The sequence below is a fragment of the Lissotriton vulgaris genome, chromosome 2_1, assembly GCF_964263255.1.
Source record: "Lissotriton vulgaris chromosome 2_1, aLisVul1.2, whole genome shotgun sequence".
NCBI lineage: Eukaryota > Metazoa > Chordata > Amphibia > Caudata > Salamandridae > Lissotriton > Lissotriton vulgaris.
The window spans coordinates 1,737,378,073-1,737,391,753 of NC_141687.1; positions in this window are offsets into that span (position 1 = coordinate 1,737,378,073).

Sequence of the window (13,681 nt, forward strand, 5' to 3'; positions counted from 1 at the left end):
GAAGTCCTCTCAGGCGTTGGAGAACCCCAAAGCTGTGTGGAGTTTGTGGGCTGTGAGCCCCCCCAATCCCACCGCAGGTGAGTGCACAGCCCTTCACTGCCCACACTGTGTGTCAATAACATTACTAAGGGTACCACACCCTGATTGGGCTCTCGCATGGAGTATTAACTCAGTTTGGTACTCCTTTCACCCAACGCAGACCTAGGCATGGGCGGAAAATCCGTTCCGCTCGCGGATTTTGCGGATTTTCGGGAAATCCGCAATCCGCGAGATTTGCGAATTTCCCGCAAAATCCGCAAATCCGCGAGCAGCGGATTTTGCTCGCACTGCTCGCACTGTTCGCGTGAGTTCGCGCCCCGCGAGCAAGTGCAAAATTGCAGAAATACGATCTTAGCAAAACTGAAAGTAACTACTTACCAGGTTCAAAAGTTCAGGCACATCATTAGTAGCCATTTCCTGTAGTGCTTCCTGAGGGGCCCCTCCAGAGTTCAGTTGCCAGTTGAAACTATTATGTGACCCTGCTCTGAACCTCAGAATAGTTACACATATGCCACAAAGGTCCTGAATTACAGCTAAGGGAGACAAGCAGGAGCCAGGCTGGAAGTTAAAATCCATTAATCAGCCCCTAATTCATTATTGTCATTTGGGGCAGGGCAGGTGTTGTAACTAATTTTGCAACAATGAAAGCACTTAGCAAGTGCAAAAGATCACTAATCAGGGCGCACTAAGGAAGCAGGTGCCAGCTAAAAAAATATTCTGTGACACATTAATCAGCCCCAAATTAATTCAGGTCACTTGAGGCAGGGAAGGTGTGCTTTGCTTTTCCGAAAATAATGTACACTGGACAACCAGAGGGTGTGGTGATGAAACAGAGGGTGGCATGGGTGGGCCAGAGGGTGGCATGAGTAGTCAGAGAGTGGCAGTGGTGACAGAGAGTGGCAGTGATGAAGAAGAGTGTCCCAAACAGGCTGGACACGTAGAAACAACAAGTTCGCAAAACTTGCGACCCGACAGGTAAGTTCGCAAATTGCGAAATTGTAAAAACCCTCGCGAACTGGCAGAAACACGGGCGAACACAAAAAAAAAAAAATCCACAAATTCGCGGGAATTCGCGGATTTTGCGGATTGCGAATCCGCAAATCCGCAAAATTCGCGAACGCGAGATCCGCAAAATTCGCTCATGCTTACGCAGACCCCATTTGCATGTCTATCAGTTGTTAAGAAGAAACCCAGGCCACGGTCATTCCCAACTCACATGTAGATGAAAGTCTGCCACTGTGGCCTCGGTTTACCCAAGATATAAGCCCCGTATGAGATGGTGTAGAAGTACTTCATGCAGAGAAGAAGCAGAGCCCCACGAACACTGGGTGGGGGTTACATGCCCTGTTTGAAGTCAGGTGCAGAAGGGGGAATACTCACAACCTCCAGATTACAAATAGAAAAGCCCCCCTTTCGTTTAGAAATGATTTGGGAGACATTAATAAAAAGTGCCCATGAGCACAACTGTATACGTTTCAGTCACAGACAGACTGGCCCCTGGCAATTTTTACAACTTTCCAGAAAACACATTACAGATACAACGCTCAGACACTGCGGAACCTAAAGATGACATCTGGTGCTAAGTGTCTGCATATGATGTGCCCTGCCATCAACCTCTCAAATTGCCTTCCTTGTAATTTTAAATTCAACCCTGCTTTAAATGATGCTCAGGTGATCATCCCTCCTTTAAAATTTCTTCTTTTAAATTGTCGCTCCCTTCTCAAGCACTCAGCCGAACTTATGCTCCTCTTAGACAATCGCAAACTTGACGCTCTCTTCCTAACCGAGACCTGGTTACAAGATGAGGCCGATCCAGCCATTACCCAGATTTTACAACTGGGGTACTCATTACACAGAGCTGATTGCAAGACTGGAAGAGGCGGGGGCTTAGCGATAATTTTTAAAGATAATTTCTGCTGTCGTTCTTCAACTGAGGAGTTACCTGACTGTGAAAGCATGAATTTTGCACTAGAAATATCACCTATGGTCTCCTTCTTGGGCCTGTTACTCTATCGGCCCCCAGGACCGATGGGTCAGTTTCTCAATAATCTGCCGACCCTTGTCGCTGAATTAGCATTAACTCCCACAAGCTTTACAGTTCTCGGAGATCTAAATATTCATTTAGATGACCCTCTTGACCATCATGCAGTAGACCTTCTGTCCAATCTTTATGCTCTTCAGATTGCACAGAAGGGATTTGCCCCCACTCATATTAAGAGTCACCTTCTTGATGCTGTGTTCAGCAATGATCCGAAGCTCCAAGTAGGCACTCCAATTCCTCTCCCTTGGATGGACCACTCACTGGTTCCATTGGAATGGGAAAACCACAGCCTCCCCTTGTGTGCAGAGCTCGGTCCCAAGGCTGGAAAGGAAATGGTCTAATCTTTCTGTTAGCCAGTGGTCCACTTTACTAACTGCCAAGATTCCTACTTCTAATCCTGATCCTGAAAAGGCCAACATTAAGTTTAATTCCTGGATAAATAGTTCTCTAGACTCGCTTCTCCCAAAGAAACTATCATATAATAAAACCAAACAAAGAGTGGCACCATGGTTCACACCCAAACTAAGGGAACTTAAACAGACATGTAGGAAACTAGAAAGGAGCTGGAGACAGCTTCCAGAAGTTGGCAGGAGACATGCCTATAGAGATGCTATCAGGAATTATAAGGCAGAAATCAAAGCCGCGCAATGTGCATTCTATGAGTGCAGGATTAGTGTGGCCGCCAATTCAGGAGATTTTTCAGATCGCTAAATCCCTTGTCAGAATTCCTAAAAAAAAAACCCAACGCAATAGACGCCCAAGCTCGCTGTGACAATCAGGCTGAATATTTCCATCAAAAAAATCAGCATATATCCCACTCCTTCACTCCTTCCCAGGACAATCCTGCCACTGTGTGCACTGAGAGTACCCATTCTAATACACAGTACTCCCTAACAGAATTTCCCCTGCTCGCTGAAGAATTACTGAACACCCTAATGTCAAGAGTAATTTTTGCTCTCCCACCGATCCAGGCCCTCCGCGCCACCTCACACTAGTCACGGAGGACATCCGGCCAGTGATCCTGAACGTCCTTAACTTCTCCATCATCTCAGGAAAGGTGCCACTGGCGTGGAAATGTTCCCAAGTTAGAGCATTACTGAAGAAACACAACTTGGGCACTTCCAACATGGCCAAATATCACCCCATCTCCCTTCTTCCCTGGCTGGGGAAGCTGCTTGAGAGACATGTTAACACCACTTTGGTTCACTACTTGGAGTCCAACAACCTTCTCCATGACTCCCAGGCAGGCTTTCATCCCAAGCTTGGGACGGAAGCAGCCCTTCCGGCAGTGACAGAAGAGGCTCGGTGGCTCCTGGACCAGGGCGGCACAGCAGCAATTATATTGCTGGATTTCAGTGCCGCTTTTGACACTGTGGATCATAACATCTTGCTCACCCAACTGAAGCATCTTGGTGTAACAGAGTTGGCTATCACCTGGTTCCAGTCCTTCATGAAAAACCGTTCTTTTCAGGTCTTGGAGGGTACCACTTCATCTAACAGATGGCTTCTTAGCTGTGGGGTTCCACATGGCTCTTCCCTGAGCCCCACGCTTTTTAACGCCTATATGGAGCCATTGGCTGGGATAGTGCTTCCTTTCAGTATCAAAATTATCACCTACGCTGATGACACCCAACTGGTGGTGGCACTAAACCACCCTGAGGGGTCTTCCAGCACCTTGGGCATCTGCCTAGAAGCGGTAGCCAAATGGATGGCACTATCCCACCTCAAGCTAATTGGGGACAAGACAGAACTGATGTTCCTGGGTAAGTCCCCTTCACCTAGCTCCGCTGTGGTGTGGCCTTCCTGCCTCGGCATTATGCCGGCCCCTAAAGATCAGATAAAGAGTTTGGGCATGTGGCTGGACAGTGCTCTCTGCTTCAACTACCAAGCCACCAAACTCTCGGCCACCTGTTTCGGCTTGATGAGACTGTTAAGGAAAATGTTGCGTTTACTCCTCTTTCAAGCCCGAAGGATCATGGTTCAGGCCCTTATCCTATCCCGCTTAGATTACGGGAATGCTTTGAATTTGGGCGCCCCACTGGCCACCATTAAAAAACTACAGGTAACTCAGAACTTTGTGGCCTGCCTACTTCTGGAGCTTCCCCGGAGGCAATCAGCGTCATCTGCTTTGCAGAAGCTCCACTGTCTGCCAATTCAGTCCAGAATTCGATTTTAGGCCATGTGCTTAGCCCACAGAGCCATGTGGAAATCAGGACCCGCAATGATTTGCTCTCTTGTCATCCCCTATCAACCTTCTAGAAATCTACGTTCTAGTACGGCCTTCCTGGCTACCACAAGGAAAGTACGCCGAGCCAGATGGGGTGGACGTTCATTCTCCTGGAATGCCTCTATTTTCTGGAACTCCCTGCCTCTCGCTCTTCGCAGTTAACCTAACCTTCCATAAACTCCTGAAAACCTTTTGTTTCCACTAATCACTCATGGGCTGGCTATGCTCTCTGCCCACCCGGTCCAAGTGCTACGAGGCCTCAGGGTAGAAGTGCGCTATACAAACCCAATTTTCATTTCATTTCATTTCAATATATGGTGACCTTTCACCAGCAACCACAAGACCTCTCCATCCCTCCCGAGGGTCGCACAGAGTCCATACCGCCACAACGCTACCGCGGATTTAGTATGACAATGCGAGTGCAAGGCACTTTAGGGATACTCTTCTGGATCTTTGGTTAAAATGTCCTGAATGTATCACAAATCAAAAAGTGATTTTAGAACCTATTTCAAAGCAAAATATCCAGAGTTCGATTATCAAAGCATTCCAGTTTCTTTTAGTTGGGCGTTTTTTTTTATTTTTTATTGTTTTACATTTTTTAACAACCTTTTATAATAATATTTTATTACCTTTTTAGCTGCCGAGTGAGCCCCTCATATTGACGGGGGTGCTTTTCGCACCCATCCTAAAAATGCCACAAAAAAAGTTTTCAAATATGATGTAAAACGGTGCGTTCTGCACAAATTCTTTAAACATGGGTTACTTATCTATGGACTGCAAGCCAAAATAATAGAACAATAGTGAATATACTAACAATAATCAAACTAAGAAGGTACTTTTAATAAAGTCACCACCTAAGTGAGAGGAATACATAGTACCCTTAATCAAGTGACAAATTAAAAATACAATATTGTGAAAGTCCCGGTGTCAGATATATAAGGACAACAAAACATTCCGAAATATTGCCAAATTCAGAAAGTATAGTGATGCATTACCTAATTCACAATAATGTTTCCATCATTTTCAAACTCCTTCCCGGAGATGTATAAATATGAATTAACAATTTCTGGAACGATATAAGGAGGCTCTTAGTTCTGTCACCACAGTCCATCACAAAAATTCTCTCTATAACGCAGACACTACTTGTACTCATATATCTCATTAAGTACTATTTAGGATTTATACCTTTCTTACATATATTATATAAGCAGTAATTGAAAAATGCGAGCCCTTGTCATGACACATCCTAATGTTTAAAACACATCCGTTGTTCGGTGGAAATCTCCAAACTAAACGTGACAGTGACTAATATTTATTGTCTTCTATAGGACAGACTATATTACCTTTTCTTTCCTATTCTTCGTTCCCCACGTTTATTATAACATCAATTGGTTCCGTGTTTTGCAGGAACTATAATAAAGAGCCAAATGGTTAGACTCTTACTTGTAAGAGGCGTAAAAACAAATTTCACTCAATAGCAGATTGCCCTTGGTAAGGGGAATCTGCTATTGAGTGAAATTTGTTCCATAAATTGTTAATTCATATTTATACATCTCCGGGAAGGAGTTTGAAAATGATGGAAACATTATTGTGAATTAGGTAATGCATCACTATACTTTCTGAATTTGGCAATATTTCGGAATGTTTTGTTGTCCTTATATATCTGACACCGGGACTTTCACAATATTGTATTTTTAATTTGTCACTTGATTAAGGGTACTATGTATTCCTCTCACTTAGGTGGTGACTTTTATTAAAAGTACCTTCTTAGTTTGATTATTGTTAGTGTATTCACTACTGTTCTATTATTTTGGCTTGCAGCCCTGAGGAAGTTATGTGGCATGAGATTAATGCCCAACGAAACACGTGTTGGCTGCAGTGATTGTTTTTCTTTGGAAGATTGATTTTGTTTTGAGCATTGTACCTAGAACTTTGGATTGAATTTTGACTTGAACATCGGATCTTTGAATCTGAACTTGGATTGAACTTTGAGAATTGAAATTAAAATACGGATCTATGCATTACAGGACCCGGGAGTCTGAAAAACTTATTGGATGAGAGTTTGGACTTTTGCTTTCATACCTGCTTTATGAATTTTGAAAAACATTATATTCGTTGTTTATAAATATCGCTCATGATTCTGATTGCTCGGCAGGAGTATTAATAGATTTAAATCTTGGACGTGTTCAGGATAATTAAGGGGGTTAGGTAACCTCCCTTTCCAGCCTAGTAGCAATAAACTTAGATATACTAGAACTCTACTCTATAGCCATACTCTTAGCTGTGCGCCCTATGTCCCTGTTACCTAACCAGTCTGTTCATTTACTTATCTATGGATGCGGTTCTGATAGTCTGGGATAGCAGTTTAGAGCATTTCTAGTATGTGTGGAACATCCGTTTTAGATCGAAGCCTTAGCCTACAAGACAGCTCAGCTGTCTGGTTGTAAATGTTGTTCTGATCTTGTGACATTTGCTGTGTGTTGAAAGACAGAGGTCAAATGTCAGGCTCTGTCTTCTAGTGATGTCTACTTTCTTTCCCTCTGATGACACCGGGAGAGGATTTATGTGACCATTCTGCTGAACAGCCATTTGAGAGGTGAGGGTGAAGGATGGTATTTTTCAAGCACACCACAAAAAGGAACTGTGCTGATATTTCAGAATATATCAGAATTACAAAAGTACAAATTAGGCACATTTTCTTTGTAATTCTTAAATGTGGTGGAAACAAATATTTGAATCTGATCAGAATACATCAGCACATTATGTGATGACATTTCCTCAGATTACCGTTGGTGCGCAGTAAAACTGAGGGAGGAGTGCTTCTTGCTAGCAACCCCCCTTTCTCCTACACGTCCCAGGGCCGGTCGATCAGCAATCTGCCAGAACAGGTTGCTAGTCCAGGTCCAGCCCTGAGTGAGACAGTACCGGATATTCCAGTCTGGGGCCGTGAGCAGCAGAGCTATTCCTCATGGGGATTCTCCTCAATCACTGAATGACGAGGATTTCCCCGGATAAGGAAGCGCCTACATGACAACAAAGCGTCTTTGCTCCTAGGGCGCATCTACTCCTGGGGGCTGATGCACAAAGCAGTATATAGAAGGGGCTCCTGTAGCATGGCTCTAAGTACTCCCACCTGTAGAATTGTTGTAAGCACTCTCACCTGTATCATGGTTGTAAGCACTCTTACCTGTAGCATGGTTGTAAGCGCTCTCGCCTGTAGCATGGTTGTAAGCACTCTCACCTGTATCATGGTTGTAAGCACTCTTATCTGTAGCATGGTTGTAAGCGCTCTCGCCTGTAGCATGGTTGTAAGCACTCTCACCTGTATCATAGTTGTAAGCGCTCTCACCTGTAGTGTGGTTGTAAGCACTCTCACCTGTAGCATGGTTTTAACCACTCTCACCTGTAGCGTGTTTTAAGTACTCCCAACTGTAGCGTGATTGTAAGCACTCTCGCCTGTAGCATGGTTTTAAGCACTCTCACCTGTTGCGTGGTTGTAAGCGCTCTCGCCTGTAGCGTGGTTTTAATCACTCTCGCCTGTAGCGTGGTTGTATGCACTCTCACATGTAGCATGGTTTTAAGCACTCTCACCTGTAGCGTGTTTTAAGTACTACCACCTGTAGCATGGTTGTAAGCACTCTCACCTCTAGCATGGTTTTAAGCACTCTAACCTGTAGCATGTTTTAAGTAATTCCACCTGTAGTGTGGTTTTAAGTACTCCCACCTGCAGCATGGTTTTAAGCACTCTCAACTGTAGCATGGTTTTAAGCACTCTCACCTGTGGCCTGGTTGAACCAACTAAAAACTCATCAGTTCTGCGTGTGAAAGAACACGTCTATCATTGAAAAGGTTCCTGTTCTGTATTCAGCGTTTTGCTCTCTCCATATCTTGCCATTTTCAGCTTACTGAAAGGCACTTTGACACCTTATGATGCAAAGGCGCTAAGGAAACTGTTAAATAAAATTAATGAATATGATATACTTTCACTGTAATGTAGAACGTGACAGCCCCCACAAAGTGTGTTTAGTTTCATCTCTAAATTTTACCACACAAACTTAATAATAATTTTGGACAACATTATACTATATTAAACACGCATTTGCAATGCAATAGGTCTCACATTTACCCGAGTTTAAGCTATTGCCTTTGTAAATGACAATGTCTTTTACTTATGTTTAAATACCAAAATAAAAGGCATAGCCATTTACAATACCAATAGCTTAAACTCACGTAACTGTGAGACCTATTGCATTGCAAATGCTTGTTCTTGACTGTTATCGATTCTTTCACCTCTTTACTTCATTAGGCTCTTTTTTCTATGCTCCCTCATCCTCCTATCTTTCTCTTACTCCTTTCTCCGAGTCTTAGCGCATAGACACCTTTGGGTAGTAGAGCGCTCTACAACTCAACATTTTATTTCACTTAATTTCATTTGTAGAAAAAACAACAAAAATCCAATAAGTAGAAACAGAGTTAGAATTGTTAAAGGTTTAATGAAATGATAGTTCCTACAAGCTTAAAACGCCAACCGGGGTTAATTGCTGGCACTAGACCAGGGTAATTCCAAAGACTTAGGCTCACTGTGATGGAGCATGGGTCGAATACAGGGACCAGTCTTGGCCTGCTGAAAAAGTTTCTTAGATGCGTCATCGACAGAGTCGAAATGCCGGAAGCAAAAGACGATTCTTCGTCGTCGAAGCACAGGATTGATGTAAAGTCAGAGATGCATCATAAACTTAGACGATGTGCATGCAGTCAGAGATGCGGTGTCTGTGGTCCTCACAGCAGCAGCAATGCATTGACGTCATAGGAGACATGGCGGTTTTGATTGGCACAACAGCATTGATGCTTAGGTTCTGGTTCCAATAACAACTTATACCCACTTCCAAGAGCCCAAGACTGGATTGGCATCAATTGGCAGGGCATGACTTTCAGCAAGCAAAGTACAAGTGCTGTTGCAGGATGAGTTGAAGTCTTTGAAGTCTCTGAGACTTAGAACGAGGGTGAGCCAGCATGACCTTGGAGTCACTCGGGGCTCAAGTGAGATGAATCCAGTACTTCCTCAGTCAGGGTAGGGGGTAGCAAGCAGCAGAGCAACACAAACATAAAGCAGTTCTTCCAGAGTAGCAGTCCAGCACAGTAGCAGTCATTGTAGCAGCACAGCAGCCCTTTCTCCTGGCAGATTTCTTCACAAGTCCAGTAGTGTACTGAAGTGGTAGGGTAAGTAGTCCTGTTCTTATATACTGTAGTGCCTTTTTTAGGAGGGAGAAACGTCAAAGAAGGGTTTTGAAGTGCACAGAGATCCTCCCTTCTTGCCCTGGCTCCAGACCCACAACAGGGTGTTAAGAAGTCCTTTGTGCGGGATAGGACAATCTTGCCCAGGATGGCCCATCAGGATGTGGAAGACCCAGTAGCCACACCTAAGCTCCCTTTGTGTGTGGCTCTCTAGAAGGATTGCACAAAGCCCAGCTGTCACCTACCCCAGGTGTGTACTGGACAGAGGCTGCAGACACACGGGCTAAGAACAGAAAAATACCATCTTTCTAACAGTGCAAATGGACGGAATGCGGAACAATGTCATACAGTCACCTTCAGTCAGAGATATGGTCCTAAATCCATGTATTTTTCTCACCATGCCATTCCAGTTTGGACCCTGCCATACGCAAATCAGACTCAACTCTTTTCCCCATGGGTACAGTGCATCATGAACTGCCAGGCCAGGTCCTCCGTGGACCAAAAACAATCATCCTACGACTGGTTTTGGAGTATCACCCCTCAGCAGCCAGAATAGCGTGAATCCAGTGGCATGAACCCATTTCCTCCTGGACCAGCCGTTCACTGTGGATTGTTCCTATTGGAGCATGGACAAGACTTATTTGCATATAACTGAGTCCACACTAAGGTGCTATGGTGTGTAAAATACAATGTATTGGGATGTAGAACGAGTAACTTCCCCAGTGTCTGAGATTATTTCATGCATTCCATGTATACTTATCTTTCTAAAAGTGGCATTTTTAAAATTGTAATGATAAATTTGGCTTTACTAGTTAAGAGGATTTATCATTACAATTTCAAAGGTATTAAACATAACAAGTCCACTTCCTTCCATTTGAGTATTACAGCTTATTAAATGGAACAAAGAATCCCTAGTGTTAACCTATGGGAAGGGTAGGCCTCACGGTAGTGAAAAACAACAGCCACGGTCGGTGCAGGAAAGTACGGTGGGGAGTGGGTGGGGTGGTGGGGCGGAGCAGTGGGGCAGTGGGGCCGGGTGATTGGGCGGGGGATGTTGACAGACAATGGAATAGGATCTATTTAATTTTCCCTGTTCCGTCATCTGTCAACTTGCTCCTCTCCTGTCAAGCCCCACCATGCTTACCTGCACTGGCCTCATTGAAAAACAAATTTGTTTTTTTCACTACCTTGACATGTAATGCTCAAAAATATAATTACAAAGAACCCTGCCCTTGGATTTACCTAGGGCCTTCCTTAGCATCAACTTATCTTAAAAAAGGGGAGTTTTATGACTTGGCAAGGGGTTTTAAATGCCGAGTTGACATGGCATTGTGAACTGCATACACAGGCTCTGCAGTGCCAAGCCTGAGACATGTTTTAAGGGCTACTTAAATCTGTGGCACTATCAGTGCTGCAGGCCCACTAGCAGCATTTAATTAACAGGTCTTGGGCACATAAAGTGAACTTTACTAGGGACTTATAGGTAAATTAAATATGCCAAACAGTTGTAAACCAATGTTACCATGTTTTAGGCAAACAACACAAGCACTTTAGCACTGGTTAGCAGTGGTAAAGTGAAAAGAGTCCTAAAGCCAACAAAAACTAACACAGGAAAAAGGGAAGGAGGAAGGCAAAATATTTGGGGTTACCCTCAAGAAAGGGCCATTTCCAACAAGGGATTAATATTATTGCTGGGGGCAAGAAGGGTACCCAGGCTATTCCCATCTACTTCAAGATAACTGAAAAACAGGTAGCCATATCAGGCCCAGGAGGGGCTACTAACCCACGGCATCCACCCCCCTACATATGACAAATTCTTTCAACATAATAGTATATTTAGTCAAGGAGCTCTGTGTCTCTGTTTTAGAAAAATGTGAAGGCATAGAGTAACCATTTCTCGAGCTGTTCGAGGTGATTAGAGGCTCTTGGCAGGAGATACCATCTAGGTCAAACGAGGCCAGGTATCAGCACATTGGAGAATTGTAGGGCCCTTTAACAGTAATGGCCTGATGCATTTAGTCATATGACTAAGGGACGCTAACAGCAATCGTGGCCAAGAAGAGGGCTGCTCCAACCTCTCACTAGGAAGTCCTCTCTGAATTTATATAGGGTGACATGCGTTTATAAGGAGTGACTCTCAGGCGCACAAAATAAATCAAGCTGAATGTATTATATCCAAGAATATCCACTCATATACCATCCAGTAGCTCGGTCAGTCAGTCTAACACACTTGCAATTCACCATAGGCCACACCATATATTATAGTATTAACAAAACGACCTCCATTATGATCCAGGTAAAAATAATCCTGGACACATTTTAAAGACCTAGGGGCATATGTATAAATATCACGTTTTGCGAATCTCAAATTGCGAGAATTTGGAATTCGCAGTTTCAAATTTGCAAAACGGGATGTATATAAAAAATCGCGAAAGTTTTGCGATTTCATCAACTTCGCAAAAAAATCTCAAAATATTGATTTGCGATTCCTTAATTGCGAAATTCGCAAAAAAAGAAATCGCAAAATCGGGAATCTGCAATACAGGTGCAGCTTGATGATATCACAACCAGGAAGTGGGAGTGATTAGCTTGCACCTGTTTGCCTGAGCCACAGTTCTAGGCAGTTTGGAGTGTGCTCGGAGGCTGCACAGCACATCAAGAACCCCAATGGAGTCTCAGAGGCCACAGGAGGGCAAGGAGGGTGAGAAGAGGGAAAGGAAACATAAATTCTCAGAGAAAGAGCAGGAGGTGCTCATAGAGGAGATGGTCTGCAGCCATGAGCTCCTTTTTGGGAAGAAAGCCCTGAAAGTTCCAGAAGCAAGAAAAAGGAAGATTTGGCTGCAAATACAGGAGAAAGTTAATGCTGTGGGTGTGACCCATCGTGCCATCAAAGAACTGCGCAAAAGGTGGTACGATATGCACCAACGATCCAAGGAGAGGGTGGCAGCCAGACTAAAGGAGTCACAGAAGACCGGGGTAGAAACATCCACAGCAGTACAGCCAATACCCCATGAAGAGCTGGTGGAGTCTACTCTCCTGTCTGAGAGTGTAAGTGTTGTGGCTGACATTGACAGCTCCGACCCTGCATCCAGCAGTAAAGGTAAGATGCATGGCAAATTATTTTTGCACACCTCCCCATAGCATGCACACTGTCGAGAATGTGTAAAATTTAACACAACAGTTGTCACTCCGGTCCACTCCTTATAACACACACAGCAATGCATCGTGGGAGTTGTAGTTGGATGTAGGATAGTGTGTCAATAACACATAGGAAATCATGTTTAAAATGTGGGTTACAGTTAATGCAAAAAGTCAGTGTCAGGAGGAGTCAGACAACTTACAAGTTTTAAACTTTCTTAAGTCCAAAATGCAGAAAAAAACACAAACTCATGTGTCCCCCTTTACCTCCACAGCACAATCCAGGGCACTTGAGGACAGTGCAGAGGGAGAGGACATACCAAATAATTTGGAGCACTCCGATGATGGGGACTCAAGTGATGACTCACATCAGACAACCATTATGCGCAGGAATCTCACACATGTGCCCCCACTGGCTCCATTGGAGGTCGACTTAGACGCCACAGTTGAGGCAAATGAGAACAGAGTGGCAAGGCAGGGAGTGTCTGACATTTGTGGACATGAAAGACCACAAAACAATGTGCCAGCAATTGAGGCACGGAGGTCAAGACCTAGGAGCAGCACTGGCACCGAAGAGGAGCATACTGTTTTTGCAGGACTTGAGCACAACATGCTTGAAGTTCAGCGCCTGCAACAAAAATCATTGCATTCAATTAACAGGCAGCTGAGCACCCTTAACAAAAATCAGCTGTAAAAAGGGGGAGGGCATCATGGCCATGGCAGGTGCCATACAAAACCTATGTGACACTCTACAACATAATGAATTTGTCAGGGACAGGGCTGCCCAACGTGCCAACGCACAACTGCACAATTATACAAAGACGGTGAACCGCCTCTGCACCACCACCAGCAACTTCACCCGCCACAGCATTACAATGCAGCTGCAAATGGCACACTGCTGCCAGGACATTGAAAGAGGGCTGGACTAGGTCACAAACACAGTGGAACAAATGCAAACTCTGGTGGCAGCACACTCATGGTCTCTGGGGATAGCAAAGAGA